The following is a 21,503-nucleotide window of genomic DNA, read 5'->3' as shown; positions in this document are numbered from 1 at the left end:
CTAAGATCCATTGCTGTTCTCACACATAACTGAAGAGATGAGGTAACTTCAGCTGGGGGAATGGCGTGCAGGGTCTCCTGCTATGAGGTATGTGCAGATTACATTTTTCTAGAGAAATGAATATGCTAGAAAATGCTGTTAATACCGGATTTATGTAAGGTAAGCCTGATTACAGTGATTTAATAAAGACTAGTATCATGCTTGCTGTAAAAGGTAATATTCTTATTACTTTCTCTCATTACTGAAAATAAGATAATGTTTGCTGGAAGTGTTTAAACGTTTTTTTCTACATATTGGTGATAAAATTTTATTGGGGCCAAGTTTTTTCCACATGGCTGGCTAGATTTTGCCTAGGGATAGTTTTTTATGGCCCTCTCACTGTGAGTACAGGTTGGGAGGGGCCTAATTTCAGGCCTAAATCGTGCAGTAGTTTTTGCAGCTTGAGACTTTCAGCTTCCCTGAAGGAGTCCCCTGAACACTTAGGACCTCTACAAAGGGTTTTTGTGCCTTCAAAAATCATTGTATGGGCAGGTAGGGCCACAGCAGAGCTGTGGCAGTTTGTTGTGACTGTTAAACAACGTTTATATCGTTTTTTTTATCAGGTTTTGAAACTAAGGTGTTAATCATCCATTTGCAAGTGGGTGCAATACTCTGTTAGTCTATTATACACACTGTAAAAAATTCGTAAGATTTATTGCTTTTTATCATTGTTTTTCAATTTCTGACAAATTTTGTTTCTCTTAAAGGCACAGTACCGTTTTTATTTTTTGCTTGTTTACATTTATCAAAGTGTTTTCCAAGCTTGCTGGTCTCATTGCTAGTCTGTTTAAACATGTCTGACATAGAGGAAACTCCTTGTTTATTATGTTTAGAAGCCATTGTGGAACCCCCTCTTAGAATGTGTATCAAATGTACTGATTTTACTTTAAGTTATAAAGATCATATTCTGCCTTTAAAAGATTTATCACCAGAGGAAATTGACAAGGGGGAAGTTATGCCGACTAACTCACCCCACGTGTCAGAACCTTTGACTCCCGCTCAAGGGACTCCCGCTCAAGTGGCGCCAAGTACATCTAGTGCGCCCATGGTGTTTACTTTACAAGACATGGCGGCAGTTATGGATCATACCCTTACAGCGGTATTGTCCAAACTACAAGGGTTACAAGGAAAGCGAGACAGCTCTGGGACTAGAAAAAATACAGAGCTCTCTGATGCTTTAGTAGCTATGTCTGATATCCCCTCACAATATGCAGAAGCTGAGGCAGAAGAGCTTCTCTCTGTGGGTGATTTTTCTGACTCAGGGAAGATGCTTCAACCTGATTCTGATATGTCTACATTTAAATTTAAGCTTGAACACCTCCGCTTGTTGCTCAGGGAGGTTTTAGCTACTCTGGATGACTGTGACACCATTATAGTGCCAGAGAAATTGTGTAGATTGGATAAATACTATGCAGTGCTTGTTTACACTGATGTTTTTCCAATACCTAAAAGGTTTTCAGAAATTATTACTAAGGAATGGGATAGACCAGGTGTACCGTTCTCTCCCCCTCCTATTTTTAAGAAAATGTTTCCAATAGATGCCGCTACACGTGACTTATGGCAAACGGTCCCTAAGGATGAGGGAGCAGTTTCTACCCTAGCTAAGCGTACAACTATTCCCGTCGAGGACAGTTGTGCTTTCCTAGATCCAATGGATAAAAAGTTAGAGGGTTACCTTAAGAAAATGTTTATTCAACAAGGTTTTATTCTCCAGCCTCTTGAATGCATTGCCCCGGTCACTGCTGCTGCGGCCTTCTGGTTTGAGTCTCTGGAAGAGGCTTTACAGGTAGAAACTCCATTGCATGATATACTTGACAAGCTTAAAGCTCTTAAGCTAGCCAATTCATTTGTTTCTGACGCCGTTGTTCATTTAACCAAACTAACGGCTAAGAACTCAGGTTTTGCTATACAGGCATGTAGGGCGCTATGGCTTAAATCCTGGTCAGCTGACGTTACTTCAAAGTCTAAGCTTCTCAACATTCCCTTCAAGGGGCAGACCCTATTCAGGCCTGGACTGAAGGAGATCATTTCTGATATTACTGGAGGAAAAGATCATGCCCTTCCTCCGGATAGGTCTAATAAATTAAGGACCAAACAAACTAATTTTCCTGCCTTTTGAAACTTTAAGACGAGCGCGGCATCAACTTCCTCTAATGCAAAACAAGAGGGAAATTTTGCCCAGTCCAAGCCGGTCTGGAGACCTAACCAGGCCTGGAACAAAGGTAAGCAGGCCAAGAAGCCTGCTGCTGCCTCTAAGACAGCATGAAAGATCAGCCCCCAATCAGGTAACCGATCTAGTAGGGGGCAGACTTTCTCTTTTCACCCAGGCTTGGGCAAGAGATGTCCAGGATCTCTGGGCGTTGGAAATTGTGTCCCAGCGATATCTTCTGGACTTCAAAGCTTCTTCCCCAAAAGGAAGATTTCACCTCTCACAATTATCTGCAGACCAGATAAAGAGAGAGACATTCTTACATTGTGTTCAAGACTTCCTATTTATGGGAGTAATCCACCCAGTTCCAAAGGAGGAACAGGGGCAAGGCTTCTATTCAAATCTCTTTGTGGTTCCCAAGAAAGAGGGAACCTTCAGACCAATCTAAGATCTCAAGATCCTAAACAAATTTCTCAGGGTCCCATCTTTCAAGATGGAGACTATTCGAACCATCCTACCTATGATTCAAGAGGGTCAATACATGACTACCGTGGACTTAAAGGATGCTTATCTTCACATTCCGCTACACAAAGATCATCATCGGTTTCTCAGGTTCGCCTTCCTAGACAGGCATTACCAGTTTGTGGCTCTTCCCTTTGGGTTAGCTACGGCACCAAGAATCTTTACGAAGGTTCTGGGGACACTTCTGGCGGTCCTAAGGCCGCAGGGCATAGCAGTAGCCCCTTACTTAGATGACATTCTGATACAGGCGTCGAGTTTCCAAATTGCCAAGTTCCATATGGACATTGTTCTGGCATTCCTGAGGTCTCATGGGTGGAAAGTGAATGAAAAGAAGAGTTCTCTATCCCCTCTCACAAGAGTTTCCTTCCTGGGAACTCTGATAGATTTTGTAGAAATGAGGATTTACCTGACAGAGGACAGGTTGTCAAAACTTCTAAATTCCTGCCGTGTTCTTTATTATACTTCTCGCCCTTCAGTTGCTCAGTGTATGGAAGTAATCGGCTTAATGGTAGCGGCAATGGACATAGTTCCATTTGCCCGCCTACATCTCAGACCGCTGCATCTCTGCATGCTCAGTCAGTGGAATGGGGATTACACAGATTTGTCCCCTCTACTAAATCTGGATCAAGAGACCAGGGATTCTCTTCTCTGGTGGCTATCTCGGGTCCATCTGTCCAAATGTATGACCTTCTGCAGGCCAGATTGGACAATAGTAACAACAGATGCCAGCCTTTTGGGCTGGGGTGCAGTCTGAAACTCTCTGAAGGCTCAGGGGTCATGGACTCAGGAGGAGGCACTCCTTCCAATAAACATTCTGGAACTAAGAGCGATATTCAATGCTCTTCAGGTTTCAAAGATAATTCAATGGGCAGAGATTCACTCTTGCCATCTATCAGCTATACATATCCCAGGAGTAGAGAACTGGGAGGCAGATTTTCTAAGTCATCAGACTTTTCATCCGGGGGAGTGGGAGCTCCATCCAGAGGTGTTTGCATAGTTGATTCAATGTTGGGGCAAACCGGAACTGGATCTCATGGTGTCTCGCCAGAACGCCAAGCTTCCTTGTTACGGATCCAGGTCCAGGGATCCCAAGGCAGCGCTGATAGATGCTCTAGCAGTGCCTTGGTCCTTCAACCTGGCTTATGTGTTTCCACCGTTTCCTCTGCTCCCTCGTCTGATTGCCAAGATCAAACAGGAGAGAGCATCATTAATTTTGATAGCACCTGCGTGGCCACGCAGGACTTGGTATGCAGATCTGGTGGACATGTCATCCTTTCCACCATGGATTCTGCCTCTGAGGCAGGACCTTCTACTTCAGGGTCCTTTCAACCATCCAAATGTAATTTCTCTGCGGCTGACTGCTTGGAGATTGAACGCTTGATTTTATCAAAGCATGGTTTCTCCGAGTCGGTCATTGATACCTTAATACAGGCGCGAAAGCCTGTCACCAGGAAAATCTATCATAAGATATGGTGTAAATATCTTCATTGGTGTGAATCCAAGGGTTACTCATGGAGTAAAGTCAGGATACCTAGGATATTATCTTTTCTCCAAGAAGGATTGGAGAAGGGTTTGTCAGCTAGTTCCTTAAAAGGACAGATTTCTGCTCTGTCTATTCTTCTGCAGAAACGTCTGGCTGAGGTTCCAGACGTGCAGGCGTTGTGTCAGGCTTTAGTCAGAATCAAGCCTGTGTTTAAACCTGTTGCTCTGCCTTGGAGTTTAAATTTAGTTCTTGGGGATCTTCAAGGGGTTCCGTTTGAACCTTTGCATTCCATAGATATTAAGCTCTTATCCTGGAAGGTTCTGTTTTTAGCAGCTATCTCCTCGGCTCGAAGAGTTTCGGAGTTATCTGCTTTACAATGTGATTCCCCTTATCTAATTTTTCATGCAGATAAGGTAGTGTTACGTACCAAACCTGTTTTTTTACCTAAGGTGGTATCTAATAAAAATATCAATCAGGAGATTGTTGTACCGTCACTGTGTCCTAATCCTTCTTCAAAGAAGGAACGTCTTTTACACAATCTTGACGTGGTTTGTGCTTTAAAGTTTTATTTACAAGCTACTAAAGATTTTCGTCAAACATCTGCATTGTTTGTTGTCTACTCTGGACAGAGGAGAGGCCAAAAGGCTTCGGAAACTTCTCTTTCTTTTTGGCTAAGGAGTATAATACGCTTAGCTTATGAGACTGCTCGCCAGCAGCCTCCTGAAAGGATTACAGCTCATTCTACTAGAGAGGTAGCTTCCACATGGGCTTTTAAAAATGAGGCTTCTGTTGAACAGATTTGTAAGGCGGCGACTTGGTCTTCGCTTCATACTTTTTCAAAGTTCTATAAATTTTATACTTTTGCTTCTTCGGAGGCTATTTTTGGGAGAAAGGTCTTGCAGGCAGTAGTGCCTTCTGTTTAAGCGCCTGCCTTGTCCTTCCCTTCATCCGTGTCCTATAGCTTTGGTATTGGTATCCCATAAGTAATGGATGATCCGTGGACTGGATACACCTTACAAGAGAAAACATAATTTATGCTTACCTGATAAATTTATTTCTCTTGTGGTGTATCCAGTCCACGGCTTGCCCTGTCATTTTAAAGCAGGTGTTTTTTATTTTTAAACTACAGTCACCACTGCACCCTATAGTTTCTCCTTTCTCTTGCTTGTCTTCGGTCAAATGACTGGTAGTGGCAGTTAGGGGAGGAGCTATATAGACAGCTCTGCTGTGGGTGATCCTCTTGCAGCTTCCTGTTGGGAAGGAGAATATCCCACAAGTAATGGATGATCCATGGACTGGATACACCACAAGAAAAATAAATTTATCAGGTAAGCATAAATTATGTTTTTTTTTGTATACTGTACATAGTACATTTTTTGTTGAAACACAAACTTCATTTTACCTATGTCATGCTGTTATAGACAGCTTTGAACTCAATGGGGCACATGTACTAAGCGGCATGTGGACAAGCTTCTCAACTTGAAAAGTTGCCCGCTAACCTTTGCTACATACGGGCAGTGGATCTGTCTCTCCGCTGGCCCGTATGCACCAATCACATGAGAGAAGGGTCTGAGTGTCAATCAACCTGAGCGAGAGGGGTGATTCTTAAACCGAGCTACTTCTTACATTGCAGGAAGCAGGCATGCATGTGAGAAACTGCCCTGCAAGGGCTCCGGTGTAGCTTATGCTGCTTCAGACATGGAGCCCTTTGTATGGTACAAAAGTAGTGTAATTAGAGCATTTCTTTGATTTTGCACATTGGTGCCATGATGTTCAACCATAATCAAATACATCACAAACAAGATTGTTTTCTTAACATATAGCAATTAAAATGTTTAAAATCTAAATGCCTGGATATATCAACATTTTTTGGTTCTATATTTTGGCTAAAGTATGCAAACCCATCCTCTCAAATCAAGACTATCTGTAACTGAGTACTGCTCTAATAATATAAATGTGTAATTGATTTAAATTTATTTACACTATGCACAATACCTTGGCTGTGTTTATAACCTATGTGAAAAATCTCTGAAAGTAGGAGCAGTCTAACTTATACCTCATCCAATGATCCCTTTCATAGAATTCCACATGGGTTGCTGCTTGTTAATACTGGATTTATACTGCAGAACAAAGAATAAATAAAACTTGTTCACAGTTCCAATTTTATTGATGAGCTGTAAAAGCAGATTTCATCCACATTATACAAACAAAAGAAGGCAAAAACCTTCAAACATTCCCTGAATACTATATGGGAAAGGGACACATGCCACATCTAGCAAGTCAGGTGGAAAGAAAGTGGAGAGAAGTTAGAGCCAGTCAAGGATAGGGCCAAGTTGGGTTGGGCAAATGTGTGTTTAAACTGTCCTTGGCAAGCCCCTGCAATACAGACAATTGGTAGAAAATGTGTACAAATTGAGGTTTAAGTATAATCTTTTGGTGTACAAGCTCACTTGACTACACTTGCCTCACTGCTTGGAGATTGAACGCTTGATTTTATCAAAGCATGGTTTCTCCGAGTCGGTCATTGATACCTTAATACAGGCACGAAAGCCTGTCACCAGGAAAATCTATCATAAGATATGGTGTAAATATCTTCATTGGTGTGAATCCAAGGGTTACTCATGGAGTAAAGTCAGGATACCTAGGATATTATCTTTTCTCCAAGAAGGATTGGAGAAGGGTTTGTCAGCTAGTTCCTTAAAAGGACAGATTTCTGCTCTGTCTATTCTTCTGCAGAAACATCTGGCTGAGGTTCCAGACGTGCAGGCGTTGTGTCAGGCTTTAGTCAGAATCAAGCCTGTGTTTAAACCTGTTGCTCTGCCTTGGAGTTTAAATTTAGTTCTTGGGGATCTTCAAGGGGTTCCGTTTGAACCTTTGCATTCCATAGATATTAAGCTCTTATCCTGGAAGGTTCTGTTTTTAGCAGCTATCTCCTCGGCTCGAAGAGTTTCGGAGTTATCTGCTTTACAATGTGATTCCCCTTATCTAATTTTTCATGCAGATAAGGTAGTGTTACGTACCAAACCTGGTTTTTTACCTAAGGTGGTATCTAATAAAAATATCAATCAGGAGATTGTTGTACCGTCACTGTGTCCTAATCCTTCTTCAAAGAAGGAACGTCTTTTACACAATCTTGACGTGGTTTGTGCTTTAAAGTTTTATTTACAAGCTACTAAAGATTTTCGTCAAACATCTGCATTGTTTGTTGTCTACTCTGGACAGAGGAGAGGCCAAAAGGCTTCGGCAACTTCTCTTTCTTTTTGGCTAAGGAGTATAATACGCTTAGCTTATGAGACTGCTCGCCAGCAGCCCCCTGAAAGGATTACAGCTCATTCTACTAGAGCGGTAGCTTCCACATGGGCTTTTAAAAATGAGGCTTCTGTTGAACAGATTTGTAAGGCGGCGACTTGGTCTTCGCTTCATACTTTTTCAAAGTTCTATAAATTTTATACTTTTGCTTCTTCGGAGGCTATTTTTGGGAGAAAGGTCTTGCAGGCAGTAGTGCCTTCTGTTTAAGCGCCTGCCTTGTCCTTCCCTTCATCCGTGTCCTATAGCTTTGGTATTGGTATCCCATAAGTAATGGATGATCCATGGACTGGATACACCTTACAAGAGAAAACATAATTTATGCTTACCTGATAAATTTATTTCTCTTGTGGTGTATCCAGTCCACGGCCCGCCCTGTCATTTTAAAGCAGGTGTTTTTTATTTTTAAACTACAGTCACCACTGCACCCTATAGTTTCTCCTTTCTCTTGCTTGTCTTCGGTCGAATGACTGGTAGTGGCAGTTAGGGGAGGAGCTATATAGACAGCTCTGCTGTGGGTGATCCTCTTGCAGCTTCCTGTTGGGAAGGAGAATATCCCACAAGTAATGGATGATCCATGGACTGGATACACCACAAGAAAAATAAATTTATCAGGTAAGCATAAATTATGTTTTTTTTTGTATACTGTACATAGTACATTTTTTGTTGAAACACAAACTTCATTTTACCTATGTCATGCTGTTATAGACAGCTTTGAACTCAATGGGGCACATGTACTAAGCGGCATGTGGACAAGCTTCTCAACTTGAAAAGTTGCCCGCTAACCTTTGCTACATACGGGCAGTGGATCTGTCTCTCCGCTGGCCCGTATGCACCAATCACATGAGAGAAGGGTCTGAGTGTCAATCAACCTGAGCGAGAGGGGTGATTCTTAAACCGAGCTACTTCTTACATTGCAGGAAGCAGGCATGCATGTGAGAAACTGCCCTGCAAGGGCTCCGGTGTAGCTTATGCTGCTTCAGACATGGAGCCCTTTGTATGGTACAAAAGTAGTGTAATTAGAGCATTTCTTTGATTTTGCACATTGGTGCCATGATGTTCAACCATAATCAAATACATCACAAACAAGATTGTTTTCTTAACATATAGCAATTAAAATGTTTAAAATCTAAATGCCTGGATATATCAACATTTTTTGGTTCTATATTTTGGCTAAAGTATGCAAACCCATCCTCTCAAATCAAGACTATCTGTAACTGAGTACTGCTCAAATAATATAAATGTGTAATTGATTTAAATTTATTTACACTATGCACAATACCTTGGCTGTGTTTATAACCTATGTGAAAAATCTCTGAAAGTAGGAGCAGTCTAACTTATACCTCATCCAATGATCCCTTTCATAGAATTCCACATGGGTTGCTGCTTGTTAATACTGGATTTATACTGCAGAACAAAGAATAAATAAAACTTGTTCACAGTTCCAATTTTATTGATGAGCTGTAAAAGCAGATTTCATCCACATTATACAAACAAAAGAAGGCAAAAACCTTCAAACATTCCCTGAATACTATATGGGAAAGGGACACATGCCACATCTAGCAAGTCAGGTGGAAAGAAAGTGGAGAGAAGTTAGAGCCAGTCAAGGATAGGGCCAAGTTGGGTTGGGCAAATGTGTGTTTAAACTGTCCTTGGCAAGCCCCTGCAATACAGACAATTGGCAGAAAATGTGTACAAATTGAGTTTTAAGTATAATCTTTTGGTGTACAAGCTCACTTGCCTACACTTTTGTTGCTTGCATTGAGGTTTAGTGAGGTAGTATCCATATTTATCATTATTCAAGTATGTACTTGTGCAGCACCTCCCCATGTTCTCTCCCAACCAATTACATGAGAGATTGTCAATCGCCCTGGACAAATCATTAAGGGAGGATTTAAGTGTGCCACCTCTTAGGTGGTGGAGGGCTTAAAAAGCAGCAGTCTTAAAGGGACAGTACACTGTAAAATTGTTTTTCCATAAATGTATTTTAAATGACTTGTTATACCAACTGCAGAGTATAAAATATTTGAGAAATTGCATTTTCGGGTTTATTTGTGTATCTGAAGTAGCTGGTTTTGTGCTTTGAAACCACAGCCTATTACAATGGGTTGAGCTTCAGGTAATATCAGATCTCATTATGTTATTACTTTCATGTACACAGACTTGCTTCCTTATCTTATATTTGTCTGGAACACCAAAGCTCAATACATAGAGAGAACAATGGAAAATTATCATTTTATTACTTAACTATCATGCCCCCCACTGAGGGTGTAATCTCCTCTGCTGGCTGTGTTTACTTAGGCTTGTCAATAGCATATACGCCAGTATCAAAACTTTCAGTATAGGTTGGGAAACCACAAGCTAAATCAGCTATTTCAAATGCTGAAATATGAGTAAAGGAGCTACTTGCAACCAATTTAATACACTCTAGCAGGTAAAAAGGATCATTGGGAATAATTTAAAGGGGAGAAAGTTTTTTGGTGAACTGTCCCTTTAAGTCCCCTGCTTGTTAAAGGGACATAACACCTTTATAATTTCTCCCATTTGATGTGTTCCCAATGATCCATATACCTGCTGGAGTGGATTACATTTCTAACAGATAGTCCCTTCACATTAATTTTTTACATTTGAAATAGTTGCCCTTTCATTTTGAAAATATCAATATTGCAGTATTGGTTAAAAAAAAAAAGCTATGCAAACTAAAAGCATCAGCAGAAATAAAAATCCCAGTGAAGGGAGAGAGATCAGCTATTTAATTGGTGTTCCTTTGATATCTTTGAATTAAATTAACTCATCACCTGTGTGGCTTAATATATTGGGGCCAAATTATCAAGCTCTGAAATGAACTTGATACCCCTGTTTACACGCAAAGTCCAGTTGCAAGTCCACATGAGCAAACCTGCACTTCAACAGCTCAGAAGCTGTATCCTCAGCTTCGTAAATGAAACCCTATGTAAAGCACTTCTAAATAGAACAGGAGATTGCCCATTAATATCTTACAGCCTAATATTATATTTAAATATTGGTATGAATTAAGACTTTTTATGAATAAAAATGAATTAAAAACTGAATAACATGAAAAATATATTTAAAATTGGATTCTTATTGTTCATAACTGGAACTTCTACTGAATATCTTATGTAATGTATGTTTTAACTTTTACAAAGTTTCCCCAGGCTTACTTTCTACAAGGCAGATATGAATATTGATTTAGCATCCACATTCCATCACAATGTTTTCAGCATGCTTGTTACAATTATTTATTCACTCATATAATGTGAATTAAAGTTTGCTTTACTCATAGGACCTAATTTAAACTTGGTCTGCCCCAGGAAATCCCAGTGCAGTCAAAATAAAACCAGAAAGACCAAAATAATAAGATGCACTAATTGAACCAGTAAAAAAACCCCAATGGATAAAATGTGAGTAAATTATTCAACTTGTATCTAGAGACTGTCCCCTTTTAACATAGAAGCAATAGGGATTCTTATAGAAAGCATAGTAATCTATTAAAATTTAAGCCAAAGGGAGTGTGCATTAATTCACTTTGAAATTGCAAACTTCTGCTTACAGACTAACACTTGGTATCATAGCCTTTATGATTTTATTTATTTTTGCAATATAGTACATTATTACTTTAAGCTTCCATGCACAATCAAAATGGTAATTTCAGATACATACATCACTTACAGTTTAGAAGCTTTCTGCATCACCTTGAGCTAATACAATTACATAGCTATATCTATTAATAAAATAAAGAAATATGGCTTAAAAATATACAGTATATTTTTAGCAAATCTGGTATTTATTTAAGTACTTAAATAACTTTTTGATTTGCATTTACTGTTAAAAAATATTAAATTGTTAAGCAAAAAATAAAATAGGGCTACGCATGATACTGCCGAGTGTGTCACTTGCTCTCTGCGTCACACAGACAATACCACACAATCTTGTATTACAAGTGGACGGATAAAAAATTTAATCAATGCATCTATATTTTTTTTTAGTTTATTTTGCCCTTTTTGAGACCTGTAGTAAGCAATTAACACTTGCTATTTTGCATATCAAAACACATGAAAACATTATGGAATGTAAGTCAGACTTAATACTTACAATCTTTACATTTCAAAACCCCGCAATTTCATAAGAGTGTGTAGACATTTTTTTTTTGTTATATTGAAAGATTTTTTATTGAGGTAAATCAAATATATACATACTTCTCATCAACACAAACGTTTAACTCATTACAGGTGAATAGTTTTGTTCATCGTTAACAAATATGTAACCATTACATAACATCTGAAAGAACATACTTGTATAACATCCAGATTGGAAAGGAAATTGCAACATACTTCCCAGGGTATAACATTATTTTTACACATCATCGGTATAATCAGTTTGGTCATGACTAAGAGACACAAATACCTAATTTTTTCCTGTATTACATAAATTGGATCAAACTCCCAAATGATTTAGTATGCCTTATAGAATGATAATTTGAAATGATAGAGGCAAGGGAAGTGGCAAAATTTGTTTATTAGAAATGGGAAGGCTAATAAGTTGCATTAATTCTCTAGGAGTACAGGTAGAGCCTAATATCTGGGATAAGTAATTACTTAAGGTAGTTACACACTATTTGTTATTTCTGTGAATCGTCTCTAGATGTAGTGAGTTGGGTAAAATAGGGAATGCTCGGGTAGAAGGAAGAAAAAAAAACGAAAAAAAGGGGGGGGGAGATAAGAGCCTGCAATTTCCATAGAAACCTATCCAGGTTGTCTAAGTTGCGAAGAGCTCAGTCCATTACTCCCAAATGTTGGCATAAAGTTCTGACTTATTCAGGAGGCTAAAGACTTATTTTTCCCTTGCCCTGATGAACCTAATGAGATCTATAAGCTGCTGAATGGAAGGGGGGTGGGACTGCTTCCAATCCCTGTCATAAATTTGGTGAAGGCGTTTTGGGATCTGTGTACAATTTTGTAGTGGATTTCCCAGAGGGAGGAGCAGTGGATATATTTTTTGTCCATCATAATCTCCCTAAACTAAGATTTCATGTCAATTGACTTCCCCAAGTCTCTTTCTCAAGCTAATTGAGCACTATCCTTGAGGGCTTGCTGGTCATTTATTATTAAGAAGTATGTGAAGGATAATAGTCCCCTCGGTTTCCTATCTCTTTTCCAAAAACTCTCCCAGGTAGTTCTATCTCTGGTATGATCTCTCATGAGGCCCCAATTTTGGGTAAAGCTAAAAAGTCTAGAGGTTTTGAAATTAAATCTGTTTGGTATAATATGTTTTTCAATGAAAGCCTTAGGTGTAATTCACTCATTATTGTTCTCCTATGCCTAGGTTCCCTAAAGTATACCAAAAACCAACACGTGATTCCTGTAGACACCAAACTATACTTTACAAAATGCATGGGGGAGGGGTGAAGGGCCACATTTTGTCGATGTATTTTAGCCCAAATTAATAGTGTGTCTGCCACTACTGGATGGTCTATACCCAATTTATTCCTATAATACTGGGGTATCCAGATTAAGTCAGAGAGCTTCATATTATTTGGTATTAGGTTTCTTTCGACATCCTGCCATCTAAGAGAGAGGTCAACAGTACTCCAGCCTAGGATATGAGTGAGTCTAGATGCATCGTGGTATGCTATAAGATTAGGGAGTGCTAACCCTCCCTGGCATACTGCTTTCTGAAGAGTGTGTCTAGAGATTCTCGGTCTCCTTCCCTTCCAGATATAAGTGGACACTAAACTTTGTAATCTGTTAAGAAGATATCTAGGTACCTGTAACAGGATGCAGCAAAATAAATACTTAATCTTTGGGAGTAAAGACATTTTTATGGCTGCAATCCTGTCAGACCATGACATTTCAGAGAATTCCCAGGAGCTCAATAGTAGCCTGAATTCCGAGAGTCTATCCATAAAGTTATTTTCTATTATGACTGGGATATCAGGACTAACGTAAACCCCTAAATGTTTAATACTCTTCGTAACCCACTTAAAACCGGATGCACTTCTTACACTGTCTACTTCGGTGTCTGGAAAACATATTGGTAATACCTCCATTTTAGCTAAGTTTAGCTTATAGTAACTAATGACCCCAAATTGGTTAATTAGATCCATAAGTATCAGTAATGAAGTCCGGGGAGAAGTTAGAAGTAAAGTTATGTCGTCAGCAAATAATGATATTTTATGGTTAGAGTTTCCAATGTCAATGCCCCTGATTCTATCCTCCTCTCTAATGGCCTGCGCCAAAGGTTCTATGGCAAGCACAAAGAGGAGGGGGGATAAAGGACACCCCTGCCTAGTGCCATTGGATAGTGTAAATTTTTCTGATTTAAAGCTTACTCCTCTCACTGTGGCTGTAGGGCAAGAGTACAAAGCACCTAATGCCAAAATAAACTTATCTGGGATTTTAAAAGACCTCAAAACCTCCCATAAGTACTCCCACCTCACCCTGTCAAATGCCTTTTCCGCATCGAGTGAAAGGGCAAGGAGGGGTATCGAGCGTCTCTTGGCCTCCATCATAATGTGGATTAATCTTCTTGTGTTATCATGTCCCTCCCTACCTGGAATGAACCCTACCCGATCACCATATACTAAAGCTGGCATGACCTTAGAGAGACGGTTGGCTAAAATCTTGGAATTGATCTTTGTATCAATATTAATTAAGGAGATGGGACTGTAGCTACCACATTCTTGTGGATCTTTGTCCAGTTTTAAAAGTATAATTATGGTGGCTTCCAAGAATTCTGGGGAGATAGAACCAGAGGTCATGACGTCATCAAAAAATCTGTGAAGGGGCTTCAGGGGGCGGAGCTAACCGCCGTGGAGAGCAGACGCTTCAGTGCAGAGCTCCTCTGTATAGACATACATTTTAAATCCAATAAGGGTATTTCTCTATATAAAAACCTTTATTTGTTGCTGGTGGACAACCTATATTAATCTCATTCCGGTTGTTAGGTCGACCTGGCCAACTTACCACAGCCTGAGGAACTAATTATACCCCTGAGAGAGAACATAGCCCCCGGCACGCACCCACCTACCCTGCTTTCACTCATTTGCTGTACCAGAGGGTCGGGGTTCCGCTCCGGTACAGAGGGAATCAGCTGAGCGGTCCGGAGTGATAGGTGCGCCCACGGTTGGGAGCTGACACGGAGGCGCTTTCCAGAGACTACCCTTCCCTGGAGGTCGGATACACCTAGCGCCCGCAGCCGGCTGAGACTCACCAATCGAACCCCATCCCGGGGATCTGAGGAGCGGAGACTTCAACAGAGCGCCCTTGACTTTCGAGTGAGCCCTAACACCAGTGGCAAGTGAGGTAGCCGGCCGGGGGTGGATTGGCGCGAACGGCTGCCATCTTGGCCTTGCGATCTAACCCCGCGCTCCAAGCAGTGAACGGCGTGGAGGCCTATGTGGGGTGTATTCCAGCGGTCCCATCTCTTCCTCCTGCCGGGGCTGGCCTGAGAATCCCCTCGCCACGGATAACTCCGCTGAAGTAACTACAGACCTGAGGGCCTCTCCTGAGTTGGTGAGACACAACACCGCTACACGCTACAAGATAAGGGGACATTACCTAAGATACCTACTAGCAATCCCTTAAGCCACCCGGCCTTAGATCTCTCATCTTAACCCTCAAGCCTTTCCATACCAAGTGGGACCCGGTCCGAGTGCTGCAGAGGGTGAAAGGGGCTGGGGGTGAACCGGAGGGTTTTGTTCAGCCCTCGTGGGCAGCCTGCAAGCATTACAGGAAGACCAGCTATCTGCTCACTTATGAGGCCGGTTTGGGCCTACAATATTCCTCACGGAGCATATCACTTGTGCATTCCAGTGGCCACATGAAAAATTCATTTGACAAGCTGAGGAGGATCTGCTGCCTAGGCCTTGAGTGAAGCCTCCATCTTTGCTGAAGCACCTGAGCTCCGGTTATAGGGGTAAGATACTATTTTTTACTCTGTTTCACATGTGATCTCAGCTATCCCTGAGTTTGTGACCACGCTTGGGACACACATACCCTTTATTTTTGTGACTTGTCTGCTGACATACAGTTCCCCCAGAGTCTCGGCCTCATTGTAGACTTACTTAATAATTACAGTCCTGGTCGGGCCCCACTTCTGGGCCACTATAACTAAGAAAAGGGGATTTTTCTCACACAGCTTATGTCAAGTCTGCCATCTTGACGATTAGGAAGAGGTGCAACAATATTCAATCTGGGTGATAGTAACAGACCCAGTAATAAGAAGATCTGCCATCTATACTGCTGTAAAATTGCTACCCTCGCCAAGCACAGGTAGCTAACCACAACTGCACACTCCTATTGGGCTGCACTAAACTGCTACTACAGTAAATAACAGTCTAAAGTCACAGCAGTATCTGCGCCCAAACAACACAGGTGCCTCAATTAACACTCCCCTGCCATTACGTCTCAGGACACTTATAAGTCTTTTCAAGTATACTACCTACTATACGGCAGTTCTTGCTCTTAATTACTGCTGATTCCATTAACAGGAGTTGTTGACATAGAAATGCGATTTATTGTGCTGCTGCGTCAGCTTCTGTTCCTCTGCTGCCCTGGCACAGAGTGGAGTGTTTTATTTTACTTGAGTGTTGTGATTTTACATAACTTGCATTTATTCTCTTACAGGACGTGGGGCACCACACTATTTAGACCCCAGTTCCTCCTGCCTGTTTGCTGCACTTATGCAATTTGTCAGTTAAAAGAGAAGACAAACTTAGCTTCTCGCCCTGTGCATCGGTCGGCAGGAGTCACTGATCCATGTAGTTTATGCTGATAAGTCCACTTGTGTGTTAATTTACTTTTGCTCTCATTGAACCCCCCCCCCCCCTCGGACTCCTCCTTTCCGGCCTGCTCACGTGGGCTGGTCACCTCCACTCTCCTTTTCCCCTTCCTTCGGGTCGTATCCCTCCTTTCCTGAGTCCGAAGGGAACACCTCTCTCAGGGTATATAGAGGCGCCTCATTATAAGTAAAAGGTAATTTACATAAGGCTTTCACTGGGCCTCTTTCTCCACGTGTGTTGGCGTCTTCTGATAAACATACAGTGTTGTAGGGTAGCATTCTGCCCATAAACGCCACTATGGGGAGATAGAGGTCACAAGTGGACGGCTGGCCCTACTCCGTCATGTAATACTAATGTGCATGTGTACTTTCTTCCTTTCACTTTGTCAACCTGTCAGGCCCACAAGCCTCCTTAACAATTTCTAATCAAAGCTCAACTGTTTAGTATAAGGTATTCACCTCTCATTTGAAAATGCCCCATAACGCCAGGAGACATTCAAAAACATCAGGTCCAGTAAAAAAAACGGTCCTGGACCATTTCACGCAACCTACCAAAGATCAGATTGAAGACTCTAACGAAGGCCAGAGTGATTCTGAATCTCTACGGGACGATTCCCAACCTGACCTTACGCCACATGTCAGATCACAACACCTAATTACGGAGGAAACCCTTAAAAAAATGCTCACAAACCAAACTATCTCCATAACCAAGGAAATTCAGCGCAACCACGCTGAACTCCGCAAGGACATCTCTGAGATTGGTGACAGGGTAGACTCTCTGGAAAGAAAACAGGATGATCTTGCCACCGACCACACAAACTTGCTGTCCTATTCGGAATCTCTTGCGGACCAGATCAGTCAGCTGGAGTTCAAACTTGCTGATGTGGAAGATAGGGCACGCAGAAACAACATAAGGTTCAGAGGAATACCTGAGGACATCCAACCTGCTGAGATTCAAAACTTCCTGAAAGATCTCTTCAAAGACCTGCAGGGTCCAATGGAGGGGCTGACTGATACCATGGAAAGAGCCCATAGAGCCTTGCGACCTAGAACTGTCACAGGAGAAACCGAGAGACGTCATAGTCTGCTTCCATAGCTTTCTCTTCAAGGACAGACTCATGCAGGCAGGCTTTCGGAAACCACAGATATCAGAGAGATTCAAAGACATACAGCTGCTGCCCGACCTATCTGCACACACTCTACAGCACTGAAGATACTTCCAGCCAGTTACACAGATCCTTCACAGGGAAAATATTAAATACAGATGGGGTTACCCTACTAAACTAATAATTAAAAGGACAACAAAACATTCACGGTGACCTCTCTTTCTCAAGGGACTTCTCTCCTTGGACAATGGGGCCTCATGGCAGTAGACCCTAGGGGACCCCCACGACCCAATCTAAGCTGAGAGTCACGGCCCCCGAATGGTCGGTCAAGGAACAAAGGCCAAAGAGGATGAGAACACAGCAGCCTATGGATACAATCCAATCGGAGTCTCTGTCCTCCTGAAAATCCAAACTTACTTCTGTTATATTTCATAGACCTGACAGGATAAAATATGCCTACCTCTACTCACATTACCTTTTGTTGTTATGCTAACGTGTTAAGGAGTGGGGCCTGTATTGTTTGAAAAATGTAATCTTCTGATCATATATGACCGCATTCTATTGTCTCATGTTAGGCTTATGTGCTCACACTGTTCATTACATTTTATTGTTTCATGTAAGGCTTCTGTGTTCACTTTGTTTTACATATCACAGACATGACACGATAGTATGCTCCTGTTTCTACTCTTACCCTTACCTTTGGTCGATACACTAAAGCATTACGGAGTATGGTATGCACTGTTTGAAATATGCAACCCTTTGATCATATAAGACCTCATTTTATTGTCTTATGTTAGGCTTATGTATCCAGAATGTTCATTACATTTACTGTTTTTTGTCAGGTTTCTGTGCTCACTATATTTCACAGGCCTGATGGGATAAAATATGCCTACCTCTAGCCTCATTACCTTTTGTTGTTATGCCAATGTGTTATGGAGTAGGGTCTGTATTGTTTGAAAAATGTAATCTTCTGATCGTATATGACCACATGCTATTGTCTCATGTTAGGCTTATGTGCTTACACTGCTCATTACATTTTATTCTTTTATGTCAGGCCTCTGTGTTCACTCTGTTTTACATATCACAGACATGACACGATAGAATGTTCTTATCTCTACTCCCCTTACCTCTTGTCGATACACTAACGTATCACGGAGTAGGGTCTGCATTGATTGAAATATGCAACCTTTTGATCATATGCGACCTCATTCTATTGTCTCATGTTATGCTTATGTGTTTAGACTGTTCATTACATTTACTGTTTCTTGTCAGGTTTCTGTGTTCACTTTGTTTATTATGTTTTGGTTATGCCCTTCTTGGGCCCACAGGTTGACATGTATTTGCACTTTAGTTTGCCCTCCCATTACCTATTCATCCAGTTAGTGGAGTGAGGCTGGACCTTCCAGCTCCTCCTTTCATACATTCGCCCTTAGCTCCCCCCCCCACAGGTTAACCCACGCCAGGGTTCCACCTAGGTGGACTATTTCCACCTGTGCTGTCGGTACATTCCTTCCTTATATGCTGATTAACCCCCTCCCTTCCCAACCCTTATATACCTCTTACCAGGACTACGACCTAAGTCTCCCAGATACTCCTCCTGCCCACCCATTCCCCTAGGTTAGAAGTGGAGAATGTCCCGTATACGAGTCTGCACACATAACTCCAGAGGCTTAAATTCTCCCTACAAGAGGAGCTTACTCACCCGTATGCTTAACCATCACAACCCTGATGTCGTGTTTCTACAAGAAACACACTGGCTGATAGATGCTCCCCATAGATTCCATTCTCGCTCATACACGACCATAGAGTGCTCTTCATTCAAAAAAAAAGCTCGAGGGACTGCAGTCATGATTCACAGGAGGGTAGCTTATGAGGAAATCCAGGTACTAAGGGACCCCCAGGCCAGATTCACTATAGTAGTTTGTAAGCTCGATCATGTCACACATACCCTAGTCTCAGTATACTTACCCAATTCTCACCAGCCTGCTTGCCTTAGGAAAATTCTGAGATTAATTGACCAACACAAACAGGGTAGAGTCATAATAGCAGGGGACTATAACATGATCTGGGACACTAAATTAGACCGCAAGACGCTAACCCCAACTAGGACCTCCTCCCAACTAACTCTCCTTTCCACACGCTTTAAATCAATCATGTCTGAATTTGGGTACTATGACATTTGGCGATCATTTCACGCTACAGATAGGGATTTCACCCACTTCTCCCAGGCACACAAAACCTACTCTAGGTTAGACCACATCTTCTGCTCGGCAACGACCTTAGACTCAGTACTCCAATCTAATATCCCCCTCTGCTCATGGTCCGACCACGATCCAGTACTTGTGGATTTACACACCAGTGACCCCTGTCTTCATAAAAACAGGTGGTCTCTTCCGCGCAATATCCTAGCAGACATTCCCTTCAGGGAGGAGTTACAAAGAGATCTTACAGAACTTATCCAACTTAATGTTAATGGTCAGACAACTGATGATACACTCTGGGGAGCTATTAAGGCAGTAGCCAGAGGCTATATCATCCGCAAGCAAGCCCACCTTAGGAAACTAGCTGGACTTTCCCTAGCCCAAGCCCACTGTAAATTTAGGCTACTCAAATCCGCTAACAGAACCAACATTACAGAAGCACTGTCCTCCCAGATTTCAGCCGTGCGCTCGCATATTAACCACCTAGAGCTGCGACGTACTCAAGAGAATCTCACAAGACTTAAGCAGTTATTTTATTATAAAGGTAACAGGGCTGATACATTGTTAGCAAACAAATTGCGCCAGCGGAACAGCACATCTCGCATACACCAAATCTTTCACAACAATAAGACCCACAAACTCCCCTCACATATAGGGGACTGCTTCTCAGACTACTACTCCAAACTCTACAACCTTGAGAGAACTGAAATTAAAACCCCCGCCTCCACACAACAGATCAGAAAATATCTTGATTCCCTAAATCTACCATCCCTAACGACGGAACAACAAGAGTCTTTGACTAACCCGTTCACCCAGCTGGAAATTAAGCAGGTTATCCAGCGCCTCAAATCCCTTAAGGCCCCTGGCCCAGATGGATTCCCCGCTCAGTTCTACAAAACCTATAGCCAAGAACTGATGCCGTTGCTCCTTAGGTTTTTTAACACTGCCAGACAAGAAGGAAGTTTTAAAAGAGAATTCTTGGAGGCTGAGATCATTATGATTCCCAAGCCAAACAAAGACCCCTCCTATTGCCCCAACTATAGGCCTATTTCGCTTATAAACGTGGATATAAAAATCTACTCCAAGCTTCTCGCTAACCGAATATGCAAACTACTGCCTACCCTAGTCAATCCAGACCAAGTAGGGTTTATACATAACCGTGAGGGCCCGGATAACACTAGGCGCCTTATCAATATTGTTTGCGAATCGACGAGAATGAACAAGCCTTTCTCGGTTATCTCTCTTGATTCCAAGAAGGCCTTTGATATAGTTAGATGGAGCTACCTCTGGGAGACTCTCGACGCTTTCAAATTTCCCTCTGACATACGCCTCGCAATCCAAGCTCTATATTCCAACCCCACGGCAATGGTCAGGGGGGTGGGGTTCCATTCAACTCTATTGCCCATTTTTAATGGCACGAGGCAGGGCTGCCCACTCTCCCCGCTCCTGTTCGCTCTGGCAATCGAGCCGCTAGCAGAAACAATACGCGCTAACAAGGACTTAGTGGGAATTACACTTTCTGGCTCCAAACACAACATCGCCTTGTTTGCGGACGATGTGACGGTGTTCTCTGAAGACCCACTTCGCACAATTCCTAGACTCCTGGAAATTCTAGAAGCCTTTGGCTCTCTTTCCTTCTACAAGCTTAATGCCCCCAAAACAGAAATCTACTGGTGGGGTTTCCCCCAAAACTATGTCTCAGCCCTCCAAAAGCAATTTGACTTCAAATGGTCTAGCAAATGGATCACCCATCTTGTAGTTAAAATATCTAATGACCTGAAACAGATGGTCAAGGATAACTTTTTACCCCTGCTGGCAGATCTGCGAGCGTTAAAAAATGTTTGGGATCACAAGAGTATTTCTTGGATGGGCCGTATAGCTTCCCTTAAGATATCGTT

This window comes from Bombina bombina, chromosome 3 (genome assembly GCF_027579735.1).
Source record: "Bombina bombina isolate aBomBom1 chromosome 3, aBomBom1.pri, whole genome shotgun sequence".
NCBI lineage: Eukaryota > Metazoa > Chordata > Amphibia > Anura > Bombinatoridae > Bombina > Bombina bombina.
Note: the sequence above shows the minus strand (reverse complement) of the source record.